The sequence below is a fragment of the Ranitomeya imitator genome, chromosome 3 (assembly GCF_032444005.1).
Source record: "Ranitomeya imitator isolate aRanImi1 chromosome 3, aRanImi1.pri, whole genome shotgun sequence".
NCBI classification, from domain to species: Eukaryota; Metazoa; Chordata; class Amphibia; order Anura; family Dendrobatidae; genus Ranitomeya; species Ranitomeya imitator.
Window position 1 is genome coordinate 374069879 of NC_091284.1, and position 13052 is coordinate 374082930.

At 42.5% G+C, this 13052-nt stretch overlaps 1 protein-coding gene across 1 annotated transcript in view; it reads right to left on the minus strand.

Moving 5' to 3' along the window:
- Window positions 1-13052, minus strand: part of EPHA10 (EPH receptor A10) — a 1463996-nt gene that overhangs the window by 564906 nt on the left and 886038 nt on the right. The window lies entirely within an intron of this gene.

Sequence of the window (13052 nt, forward strand, 5' to 3'; positions counted from 1 at the left end):
TTATTATTATTTATTTATATAGCACCATTAATTCCATGGTGCTGTACATGAGAAAGGGGTTACATACAGGGTTATAGATATTGTTTACAGTTAACAGGTTTACAGTGACAGACTGGTACAGAGGGGAGAGGACCCTGTCCTTGCGGACTTACATTCTATGTAGTTGGACAAGGATGAACCAGGGAGCTAGTAATAATCTCCTGCTATTAAAACATTCATTGTATTGAAACAGCAGCACATAGCCTAAGAAGTGACACATCCCTAAAATCAGTGTCTTAGCCTCTATCTCATGCTGCTCTCAGATTACATAGCAAAAACCTGCTGAGAGATTCCCTTTAAGAAGGGCTGAGCGTCAAACATGTGATAGACAGCCATGAAGCTTTTTGGCAAAGTAGAGGGACATTCTCAGAAATGGCTTTTATAATATATAACTAGCAAATTATAATACGTATACTAACCTTACATTCTCTCCTAAATAGCTGTAATTTATGCCTTGAGCTTAGGCAATTAGCAGAAAGGTTATGTCTGGTTCTCTTTGTAAACTCTCTGCTTGATCTCATTGGCACACTGCTGACTTCATTTCATCTCGTCTAGAAAGATGTTTGTGCAGAGACAGATCCTCATTCATAATCAAGATTAATCCAAAGAGCAAACAAACATAACCTCTCATATTGCCAGAAATCAATATGTGTGGTCATTATCAGGCACAGCATAGGAGTATGAGCAGGCAGAAAAGTGCTGCTACTTGTAACCAGTTCACTGCTGGATTCAGCACCATGGACAAGAAATCAGCCAAGTTTTATCTAAGGTGTTAGGTGTCAAGTTCCCACCGCTGAACAGTGGTACTCTTGAACCACCTCCACCGCAGTCTCTCATTCTCCTCCAGCCACAGTGGAGCCTGCTCAGCAGAGACGTCGGTCCCAGCGCCTGGCTCAGACAGATACTGCTCATTTGGTTACTGCTGGCCTTCCAGTTTCAGCCATTATAACCAGTACTGTTCAGCGGCAAGCAGGTGCTCCTGGGACTATGTCCCGCTTTTCTCCTTCTGAACATGCCCAAGGGAAGACCTCTCATTGGAGATCGGGGTCACACGCTCAGGTCCTGTAGCAGCTCCTATTGGTCCACTAGGAACGTCCTGGAGAGCTACATCTATAAAAGGTTCGCATACATATTAATCCTGTTGACCTAAGCTAGAAAAAGCTTGGTCCCATTCCGTAGAACTATGTCAATTCACAAAACCACAAAAAAATCTCTATGGCACAAAGAATGTAAAATTCACCAATTTTATTCACAAAAAATACATATATCAATGATGACACCTAGGTACCTCAGAAACAAACTAGAGGCCACCAGGAATAGGACACAATGAACATCAAATGCTGCACCGCACACAAAATGACCCAGGTTTATGCAGATTAATCAATGGTCTATGTGAACCTCAAATACAACATCAAAAAGCCACTGATATTATAGCCTTAGTGGCAAAAAAGCTGAAAGGAACACCAATCCTAACTATACGCAAAACCTAAACCATGTGGGAGCCGTGATTGTAAGTGCATGTATAAGTATAGTGTGGCGTGCCCAAGTCCTGGTAAACGTCCCACCCCGACGCGCGTTTCGCTAGTTCTTCTTCCGAGCTTTGTATAAACCTTGAGGAAGATGCTTTATGCGTTAATACATGTGGGTCTCACATTGCGCTAGTCTGCCCTCTCTCCTACTAAGGTGACCCTGTCTGATGGTGGGGTGGCAAGATCCTGGGTCTTTAGGTGCAGTTTACTCTGTTATACTTATTCAGGTTTTTTATACTTTTGTAGAGACTAGGATATCTCCATCTATCTGCATGAGCATTTGCCTCATAAGCCTGCATGCTATTTGTACATCTCATAGGATATCGTATTATTGAATCTATACATTGATGTGCTTGCTATGTGTACAACTAGTATGATATTGAGACACTGTATCTGTTGGAATTTCTTATAGTTGATTGAAGACCCAGCATGCTTATATATTTTTACCCGCACCATCTTTCATGTGGTCACACCATGAGAATGGTATTTATAAAAGTGGTATAGACTATGCAATGTTTTTTTGAGTATTCAACTCTTATATTGTATGGTCCCTTATCTCCCACTGTTGTATATGGGAGTTTTTAATTGTTTTTAAACTCTAGTTTTCTTTGTGTGGTGTTGTATATAATAAAAATTTGTTATGCTTTTGTACCTATATCATTGGTGTGGTGATCCCATTTATATGATGCTGGTTCTTTTCTTTATGAAGTGTCAGGTTATATAGACATGCATCAGGTGATCCCCCTCTCTTGTATTTGAGTTAGATGGTGCCTGCTCAACCTATAAATTGTTGGTTTTGTTTCAGTCAGGCAGGATAACTGGGTATCCTTGCTATCGTGGGCTGAGTTTGCGCTGAACAACGCCGTAGCCGAATCCACCGGGTAGACCTCATTCCTCCTTAACTAGTGCCAGCATCTGCGAGTTCCTGTGCCCATGTCCATGTCTTCAACCAACTGCAGGGTCGCAGACTGGGCTGTGGAGGCACATGACATTTGGGACCACACTCAGGATGCCATCCGGGCCTCCAAGGAGAGAATGAGGGTCTCCGATGATGCACATCGGCGCCCCGCTCTGACCTTTGCTTTTGGCAACTTAGTGTGGCTCTCCGCCCGTAATATCAGGCTGCGAGTTGAGTCCATTAAGTTTGCACCTCGCTACTTGGGTCCCTTCAATGTCCTGGAACAGGTTAACCCAGTGGTCTGCCATCTGGCCCTTACTCCACGCCTAGGTATCACCAACACCTTTCATGTGTCCCTTCTAAAGCCCCTTCAAATGTCCCGGTTTTCTGAGTCATCGGGTTCATCTACCGATGATTATGAGGTGAAAGCTATCTTGGGGTGTAAGGTGGTACATGGCAAAAAATTCTATTTGGTGGATTGGAAGGGTTATGGCTCAGAGGACTGGTCCTGGGAGCCTGTTGAGGACATATGGGCTCCGCAGCTTATTGCTGCCTTCGAGCGTAGCGAGGTCCAAGGAGGGGGCCCTATGAGGGGAGTAATGTTTAGTGTCGATTTCCCGCTGCTGCACAGGGGGAATCTCAAACCACCTTCGCTGCAATCTCTCATTCTCCTCTAGCCACAATAGAGCCTGCTCAGCAGAGACATCGGTCTCAGCGCCTGGCTCCGACAGATACAGCGCATTTGGTTACTGCTGGCCTACCAGGTTCAGCCATTATAACCATTATTGTTCAGCGGCAAGCAGGTCTAAGGGACTAAGTCCTGCTTTTCTCTTCCTGAGCATGCCCAAGGGAAGACCTCTCATTGGAGGTCAGGGGTCACATGCTCAGGTCCTGTAGCAGCTCCCAATGGTCCACTAGGAAGGTCCTGGAGAGCTACAGCTATAAAAGGTTTGCATGGCCACATGGCCATGCGCTAGTGTAAACCTGTTATCATGTGTGTGGTTGTATGCTGCCTGTTCTGGTGATTGCTCCTTAATCATTCCCATTCCTAGTGATGTTAAATGCTCACAAATGTTGGAGTTAACTAGCGCCTGACAGGGCTAATCTATACACAAGAGCATAATCTGTACTGCATCTAACCAGCAGTGACCGCCAGTGCGGTGCTGTATGCACTCTGTGCAGCTATCTTCAATTACTCCTTACAATCGGTCAGTGTAGGGTGGGAACACCCGCTCGATCTCTGCATCTGACTCAGGGCGTCCTCATGCGCATGCTCAAAAGCCACCGAGGGTCAGAGCGGGATCAAGCACCATAATAGTGGTGGTGAATTGCAGGGATCCCACTAGTATTCATTTGCTGCTCCCTGTGACAGCTAACAGGGAACAGTGTTTCCTTCCCTTGATTCCCTGCGACTTTGAGAAGCAACAGAGTTCACTACTGTACAGACCAGGTGACGGAACCCTTGTCTATTCTGGTGTAGTACCACCATATAGTGCCGCCATTACCTAGCAGCAGGTTCCACTCCTGGACGGTGGCCCCCGGGCTGCGAACGCACCTTCACTATCGTTATATTTACTCGGTGCGTTCCGCCAGCCCTTACATAAGGTTATACTGTTTTTTATTGAGTCATTTTTACACTGGGAAATGCAACATTCCCATTAAACCTTGGCAGCACTGCCAGAAAATGTTACTGCCACTTGTCAGAAGCAATCTGCTGATGGTAATCTCATCATATTTTAAATACAATTATGGTTTGCTATTTATCAAAGTTTGACAACTACAAAATGGGACAATATTACAGCAAAACAAGCATCTGGTTTATCACAAGAAAGACAAAATAATTCTAAATTGTTTTATAGTTTGTTAATTATGTTATATTTAATGATTTTATGTAGGTAATTAACTAAATTAAGAGGTTATTAAACTTTTTTTTTTTTAAAGTGTCCACTAGTGTTGAGCGATACCGTCCGATACTTGAAAGTATCGGTATCGGATAGTATCGGCCGATACCCGAAAAGTATCGGATATCGGCGATACCGATATCCGATACCAATACAAGTCAATGGGACACCAAGTATCGGAAGGTATTCTGATGGTTCCCAGGGTCTGAAGGAGAGGAAACTCTCCTTCAGGCCCTGGGATCCATATTAATGTGTAAAATAAAGAATTAAAATAAAAAATATTGATATATTCACCTCTCCGGCGGCCCCTGGACATCACCGCGGGTAACCTGCAGGCTTCTTTGTATAAAATGAGCGCGTTTAGGACCTGAGAATGACGTCGCGGCTTCTGATTGGTCGCGTGCCGCTCATGTGACCGCCACGCGACCAATCAGAAGCCGCGACGTCATTCGCAGGTCCTAAATTCCTAGAATGAGGAGTTTAGTGCCTGAGAATGACGTCGCGGCTTGTGATTGGTCGCGTGGCTGTCACATGAGCGGCACGCGACCAATCAGAAGCCGCGACGTCATTCTCAGGTCCTAAACGCACTCATTTTAAACAAAGACGCCTGCCGGTTACCAGTGGTGATGTCCAGGGGCCGCCGGAGAGGTGAATATATCAATATTTTTTATTTGAATTCTTTATTTTACACATCACTATGGATCCGATACCGATTCCCGATACCACAAAAGTATCGGAACTCGGTATCGGAATTCCGATACCGCAAGTATCGGCCGATACCTGATACTTGCGGTATCGGAATGCTCAACACTAGTGTCCACCATTGAAAGTTTTGAAGCTTAGCAAATCACCTTATTTAGGAATATGCATTAATTCCTGTAAAACTTGCATGTAAGTAGCTTATTAACCCATGCTTTTCCCTGTTATTTAATGCCTTCATGAACTTAGACATACCCATACTTCCAGGTTGGGAAGCTCTGTCTCCCAAAAATTGGAATAGAAAGCGATCAAAAAATGTAATGTGTCTTAATATGGTACCAATAAAAATGGTAACTCGACCCGCAAAAAACAAACCCTCACATGACTCTGTTGGCAGAAAAATGGCAAAATTTTAGCTCTTAAAATATGGCAATGCAAGAAAAATGCATCTTTTAGTGTGTAACCAAACCTAAAAACCTGGTATCGCTATAATTGCACCAACACGGAGTATAAAGTCTTCTAATCACTTAAACTGCACCAGGAACGGTCTAAAAACATAAATAAAACTATTTCTTCTCCAGCTGTTGATTTTTTCTTTTTGCCTGCAGAAGATAGCAGTAAACCTCGGCACACATTTAACCTGCGCTTAGCACTTACATCGGGGTTTCCGTGAAAATCTTTGAAATACATGATTCAAAGGGAACCCCAAGAGGATAAATGTAATCCCAAACGTCATGTAAAATGATCTCAATAAAGGCTTCAACTTAAATCACAAAACAAGCAATTTCCCCCTCAGGTCTGCCATTTTCTAACGTTACTGGTAGTGCAAAGGCTCTGGAAAAGCACTATGGCTCCTCATCCCCCAAAATAATTCAAGGAAATTCTGTACTCCCTGTTAGGACTGGCAGAACGCACCAAATAACAATTAGAGATGATATGAGGTGCGTTCACAGTCCGGGGTCCACCGTGCAACTAAGACACCTGCTGCTTGATAATGACGGACTATATGGTGGTATAATGTGAGTATACACACGGGTTAGCTTCGCCCAGTATGAAAGAAGCGAACCCTGTTGCGTTACAGGGCCAAGATACCGCACAGAGAGTGCAAGCAAGACAACACTAGATCACTTGCGCTAGACACCGCTACTGCGGTGCCAGGGAAACAACTAAAGTAAAATTTACTGCACAGGAGTGCCTGCAGTGCCGCTCTGGTGGACGCCACTAACCATCCTAACTAGGGCCAGGAAAGTGCACTATGCTCACGGCGCCGCTCTGGCGGTTGCTGCTAACTGGATTCAGCAACTTGTACAATTGTGCAGGATAGCACTGTCGGGCGCTAGGTAGCTCTACCATTCGTGAGCAGGCAACAACACTAGGGATGGGAATGATTCAAAGCTTTCATCCATCGGCAAGCATTCATCCACACACACAAGTTAATAAGTTTACACTAGCGAATGGCCGAGCCCTGCGAACCATTTATAGCAGTAGCGCTCCAGGACCTTCCTGATGGTCCAATAGGAGCCGCAACCTGAAGTGAGCATGTGACTCCCGACCTTCAATTGGAGGTCATCCTGTGGACATGCTCAGTGTGGGAAAAGCAGGACATAGTCCCTGAAATGCCTGCTCGTTGCTGAACAGTGCTGGCTACAATGGCAGAGCCTGGAAAGGTAGCAGTACCCAAGCTCACATTATCAGCTTGAGCCTTGAGCCAGATGCTGGGATCAACGTCTCCGCTGAGCAGGCTCCACTGCGGCAGGAGAAGAATGGGAGACCGCAGCGGAGATGGCCCGAGATTTCCCCTGTGCAGAGGCGGGAACTCAACCCCTAACACACCTATCCTTAAATAGCTAACCCTCGACCCAACCACTATGGTCAGCTATCGCCCAATATCGCTGCTCCCATTCGCTTCCAAACTCCTGGAGCAGCACTTCCATGCTGAACTTTCCACTCACCTCTCATCTGACTTGCTCTTTGACAATCTACATTCTGGTTTCAGTCCCCATCATTCCACTGAGACTGTCCTGACCAAAATTACTAATGACCTACTTACAGCCAAAGCTAACGGACAATACTCTATACTCTTCCTTCTAGACCTGCTCTCTGCTTTCGACACAGTTGACCACTGCCTCCTTCTACAGATCCTCTCCTCCTTTGTCATCAAAAACCTCACCCTATCCTGGACCTCCTCATACCTTTACAACTGCACATTCAGCATCTCGCACTCCCACACAAAACTTCTCAACCCACCCTCTCTCTGTTGGAGTCCCCCAAGGCTTTGTTCCAGGACCCTTACTCTTCTCAATTTATACACTTGGCCTGGGACAAGTAATAAAGTCCTATGGCAGTGAAGTCTATGTGCACATATCCACATCGGTGCAAAGCATGCAGGAACTGTATGTGAGTATATAGCTCTCACTGCATAGATCAAAAAGCTCCATTGCTGTCTGCTGCTGCGTATTTTATTTAGATACGTATATGCAGGTATCCGTGGCTAGGACTTTTTTCTTTTTGCAGCTTATACCTGCTAATTTTCTTATAAAGCAATACATAGCCCCATTTGTTTGCTTGGTCACACTGCAGACTACAGCCAGGTCATTTCAATACAAGAGAATGAAAATCTAACAATTAAAAAAAAAATGTTTTGTCTCAGACATCAGATGTGAGAGCACAGAAAATTATGGCCTTTTTTGTACTATAGTATTTTTTGGAGTGTCTTACAACATTTTGGACACCATTTTGCTGACCAAAAAAATCTGCAGCTGGCCCAAAATTTTTTAGCTACAGTTCTAATATTTATCACTGTGATTTGTACGCCACACGCATTGCATATCATTGCGCTAAATATTTTCCAATTTTAGGACTCCAATTTTTTTAAAGTGTCATAGCCTACTTATTGACGCAATTTTGGTGGGCCAAAAAAAATCAAGGGCACATTTTGATCAGTCTGTTATCTCCATCCACCTCCTGGTCTATCTGTGGTCTCCAAATACTTGCTTTTCAGGCATACCTTCCACTTTTTGGTCTGTCTGCTACCGTTGTTCTGTACAGTATATTGTGGGTAAAAAAATTTAAAAAATCCAGGCCACATATTAAAAAGTCTGTTATCTCCGTCAGATGCCTGGTCTATCTGTGGTGTCCTAATCCTTGCTTTTCAGTTATACATTCCAGTTTTTTTGTCTGCTACCCTTGGTCTACACTGTATTTTGTGGTTAAAAATTTTTACACAAAAAAAATGCCACATATTGAAACAGTCTGTTATCTCAGTCAGATGCCCAGTCTATCTGCTATCTCCAAATCCTTGCATTTCAGGCATACATTCCAGTTTTTTGCCTGCTACCCTTGGTCTATACAGTATTTTTTGGTTAAATTTTTTTAAAAAAAATACAGGCCACATATTGAAACAGTCGGTTATCTCAGTCAGATGCCTGGTCGACCTGTGGTGTCCAATTCCTTGCTTTTCAGGCATACATTCCAGTTTTTTGCCTGCTACCCTTGGTCTATACAGTATTTTGCGGCTAAACTTTTTTACAAAAATACAGGTCACATATTGAAACAGTCTGTTTTCTCAGTCATATGTCCGGTCTATCTGTTGTCTCCAAATCCATGCTTTTCAAGCATACATTCCAGTTTATTGTCTGCTACCCTTGGACTATATAGTATTTTCTGGTTAAAATTTTTTACAAAAATACAGGTCACATATTGAAACAGTCTGTTATCTCCTTCAGATGCCCGGTCTATCTGTTGTCTCAAAATCTTTGCTTTTTAGGCATGCATTCCAGTTTTTTTGGCTGCTACCCTTGGTCTATACAGTATTATGTGGTTATTTTTTTTTTTTTTAATTCAGGCCACATATGTACAGTATGTCATCTCAGTCAGACGCCTGGTCTATGTGTTATATCCAAATATTTGTTTTTCAGGCATGCATTCTACTTTTTGGTTTGCTACCCTTGGTTTTTACAGTATTTTGTGGTTAAAAAAATTAAAAAAATCCAGGCCACATATTGAAACAGTCTGTTATCTCAGTCAGACGCCTGGTCTACCTGTGGTATCCAAATATTTGGTTTTCAGGCATACATTCTACTTTTTGGTTTGTTTCCCTTGGTTTTTTTTTACAGTACTTTGTGGTTAAAAAAAAATAAAAAAAATACAGGCCACATATTGAAACAGTCTGCTATCTCAGTCAGATGCCTGGTCTATCTGTGGTCTCCAAATCCTTGCTTTTCAGGCTTACATTCCAGTTTATTGTCTGCTACCCTTGGTCTATACAGTATTTTGTGGCAACATTTTTTTACAAAAACACAGGTCACATATTGAAACAGTCTGTAATCTCAGTCATATGTCCAGTCAATCTGTTGTCTCAAAAGCCTTGCTTTTCAGGCATACATTCCAGTTTTTTGACTTCTACCCTTGGTCTTTACAGTATTTTGTGGTTAATTTTTTTTTTAAAATGCAGGCCACATATTGAAACAGTCTGTTGTCTCGGTCAGATGCCCGGTCTATCTGTGGTCTCCAAATCCTTGCTTTTCAGGCATGCATTCCAGTTTATTGTCTGCTACCCTTGGTCTCTACAGTATTTTCTGGTTAAAAATTTTTACACGAAAAAACATGCCACATATTGAAACAGTCTGTTATCTCAGTCAGATGCCCAGTCTATCTGTTATCTCCAAATCCTTGCTTTTCAGGCATACATTCTAGTTTTTTATCTGCTACCCTTGGTCTGTACAGTATTTTGTGGTTAAAATTTTTAAAAAAATACAGGCCACATAATGAAACAGCCGGTTATCTCAGTCAGATGCCTGGTTGACCTGTGGTGTCCATATCCTTGCTTTTCAAGCATACATTCCAGTTTTTTGTCTGCTACCCTTGGTCTATACAGTATTTTGTTGTTATATTTAAAAAAAATACAGGCCACATATTTAAACAGTATGTTATCTCAGTCAGACGCCTAGTCTATCTGTGGTATCCAAATATTTGCTTTTCAGGCATACATTCTACTTTTTGGTTTGCTACCCTTGTCTTTACAGTATTTTGTGGCTAAAAGAATAAAAAAAATACAGGCCACATATTGAAACAGTCGGTTATCTCAGTTAGATGCCTGGTCTATCTGTGGTCTCCAAATCCTTGCTTTTCAGGCATACATTCCAGTTTATTGTCTGCTACCCTTGGTCTATACAGTATTTTGTGGTTTAAATTTTTTACAAAAATACAGGTCACATACTGAAACAGTCTGTTATCTCAGTCAGATGCCCAGTCTATTTTTTCTCCAAATCCTTGCTTTTCAGGCATACATTCCAGTTTTTTGTCTGCTACCCTTGGTCTATACAGTATTTCATAGTTAAAAACTTTTTAAAAAAATACAGGCGACATATTGAAACAGTCTGTTATCTCAGTCAGATGCCTGGTCTATCTTTGGTCTCCAAATCCTTGCTTTTCAGGCATACATTCCAGTTTATTGTCTGCTACCCTTGGTCTATAGAGTATTTTGTGGTTAAAATTTTTTACAAAATTACAGGTCACATATGCGGTACAAAAATTTTTAAAAAAATCCAGGCCACATACTGAACAGTCTGTTACCTCTCGCAGATGCCTGGACTATCCGTGGTTTCCAAATCTATGATTTTCAGGCATACAATATACTTTTTGGTCTGCTACCCTTATTCTGTAGTCTTTTGTGGTTAAAAAATGTTTTCAACATCCAGGCCACATTTTGAAACAGTCTGTTATCTCAGTCAGATGCCTGGTCTATCTGTAGTGTCCAAAGCCTTGCTTTTAAGGCATACATTATAGTTCTTTGTCTGCTACCCTTGGTCTATACAGTATTTTGTGGTTAAAAAAATATAAAAAAATACCACATATTGAAACAGTCTGTTATCTCAGCAAATAGATAAATGGCTACACTCTGTAACAACCCTGCTGGCATCACTGCATGGCCTTCCATTCCCCACCTGCTTGTTACATCAACTCACTCACCCAGTGCCATGCTGTGAGATCTGTCCGCTGCCGGTTCCATGCCATGTGCTCCATGGCCGCTTACTCTGTGTACATTTCCTGGCTGTGTGCATATGGGGGTGGCGCCAGCAACTCCGGATTCTTATTGAGACTATGTGCAGCTCCCTAAGGTGTCCTTGGCCAATAGCCTAGAGGCCTCTGATACTTAAGGCATCCTCACCCATTGGAGGATGCCTGAGCAAACTATTTCCCTCAGTTAGCATTTGTTAGTGAGCTGAGTTCTGGAAGGATGCATTCAGGTGCAAGAACTCGGGCGCATAGCTCTGTACCTGCCGCCCCGAAGCCACAGGTGGACTAGAGGTGGCAGTAGCAGAGGGGTGGGGTACAGGAAAAGATATATCCTTGGCAGCACTGCCAGAAAATGTTACTGCCACTTGTCAGAAGCAATCTGCTGATGGTAATCTCATCATATTTTAAATACAATTATGGTTTGCTATTTATCAAAGTTTGACAACTACAAAATGGGACAATATTACAGCAAAACAAGCATCTGGTTTATCACAAGAAAGACAAAATAATTCTAAATTGTTTTATAGTTTGTTAATTATGTTATATTTAATGATTTTATGTAGGTAATTAACTAAATTAAGAGGTTATTAAACTTTTTTTTTTTTAAAGTGTCCACTAGTGTTGAGCGATACCGTCCGATACTTGAAAGTATCGGTATCGGATAGTATCGGCCGATACCCGAAAAGTATCGGATATCGGCGATACCGATATCCGATACCAATACAAGTCAATGGGACACCAAGTATCGGAAGGTATTCTGATGGTTCCCAGGGTCTGAAGGAGAGGAAACTCTCCTTCAGGCCCTGGGATCCATATTAATGTGTAAAATAAAGAATTAAAATAAAAAATATTGATATATTCACCTCTCCGGCGGCCCCTGGACATCACCGCGGGTAACCTGCAGGCTTCTTTGTATAAAATGAGCGCGTTTAGGACCTGAGAATGACGTCGCGGCTTCTGATTGGTCGCGTGCCGCTCATGTGACCGCCACGCGACCAATCAGAAGCCGCGACGTCATTCGCAGGTCCTAAATTCCTAGAATGAGGAGTTTAGTGCCTGAGAATGACGTCGCGGCTTGTGATTGGTCGCGTGGCTGTCACATGAGCGGCACGCGACCAATCAGAAGCCGCGACGTCATTCTCAGGTCCTAAACGCACTCATTTTAAACAAAGACGCCTGCCGGTTACCAGTGGTGATGTCCAGGGGCCGCCGGAGAGGTGAATATATCAATATTTTTTATTTGAATTCTTTATTTTACACATCACTATGGATCCGATACCGATTCCCGATACCACAAAAGTATCGGAACTCGGTATCGGAATTCCGATACCGCAAGTATCGGCCGATACCTGATACTTGCGGTATCGGAATGCTCAACACTAGTGTCCACCATTGAAAGTTTTGAAGCTTAGCAAATCACCTTATTTAGGAATATGCATTAATTCCTGTAAAACTTGCATGTAAGTAGCTTATTAACCCATGCTTTTCCCTGTTATTTAATGCCTTCATGAACTTAGACATACCCATACTTCCAGGTTGGGAAGCTCTGTCTCCCAAAAATTGGAATAGAAAGCGATCAAAAAATGTAATGTGTCTTAATATGGTACCAATAAAAATGGTAACTCGACCCGCAAAAAACAAACCCTCACATGACTCTGTTGGCAGAAAAATGGCAAAATTTTAGCTCTTAAAATATGGCAATGCAAGAAAAATGCATCTTTTAGTGTGTAACCAAACCTAAAAACCTGGTATCGCTATAATTGCACCAACACGGAGTATAAAGTCTTCTAATCACTTAAACTGCACCAGGAACGGTCTAAAAACATAAATAAAACTATTTCTTCTCCAGCTGTTGATTTTTTCTTTTTGCCTGCAGAAGATAGCAGTAAACCTCGGCACACATTTAACCTGCGCTTAGCACTTACATCGGGGTTTCCGTGAAAATCTTTGAAATACATGATTCAAAGG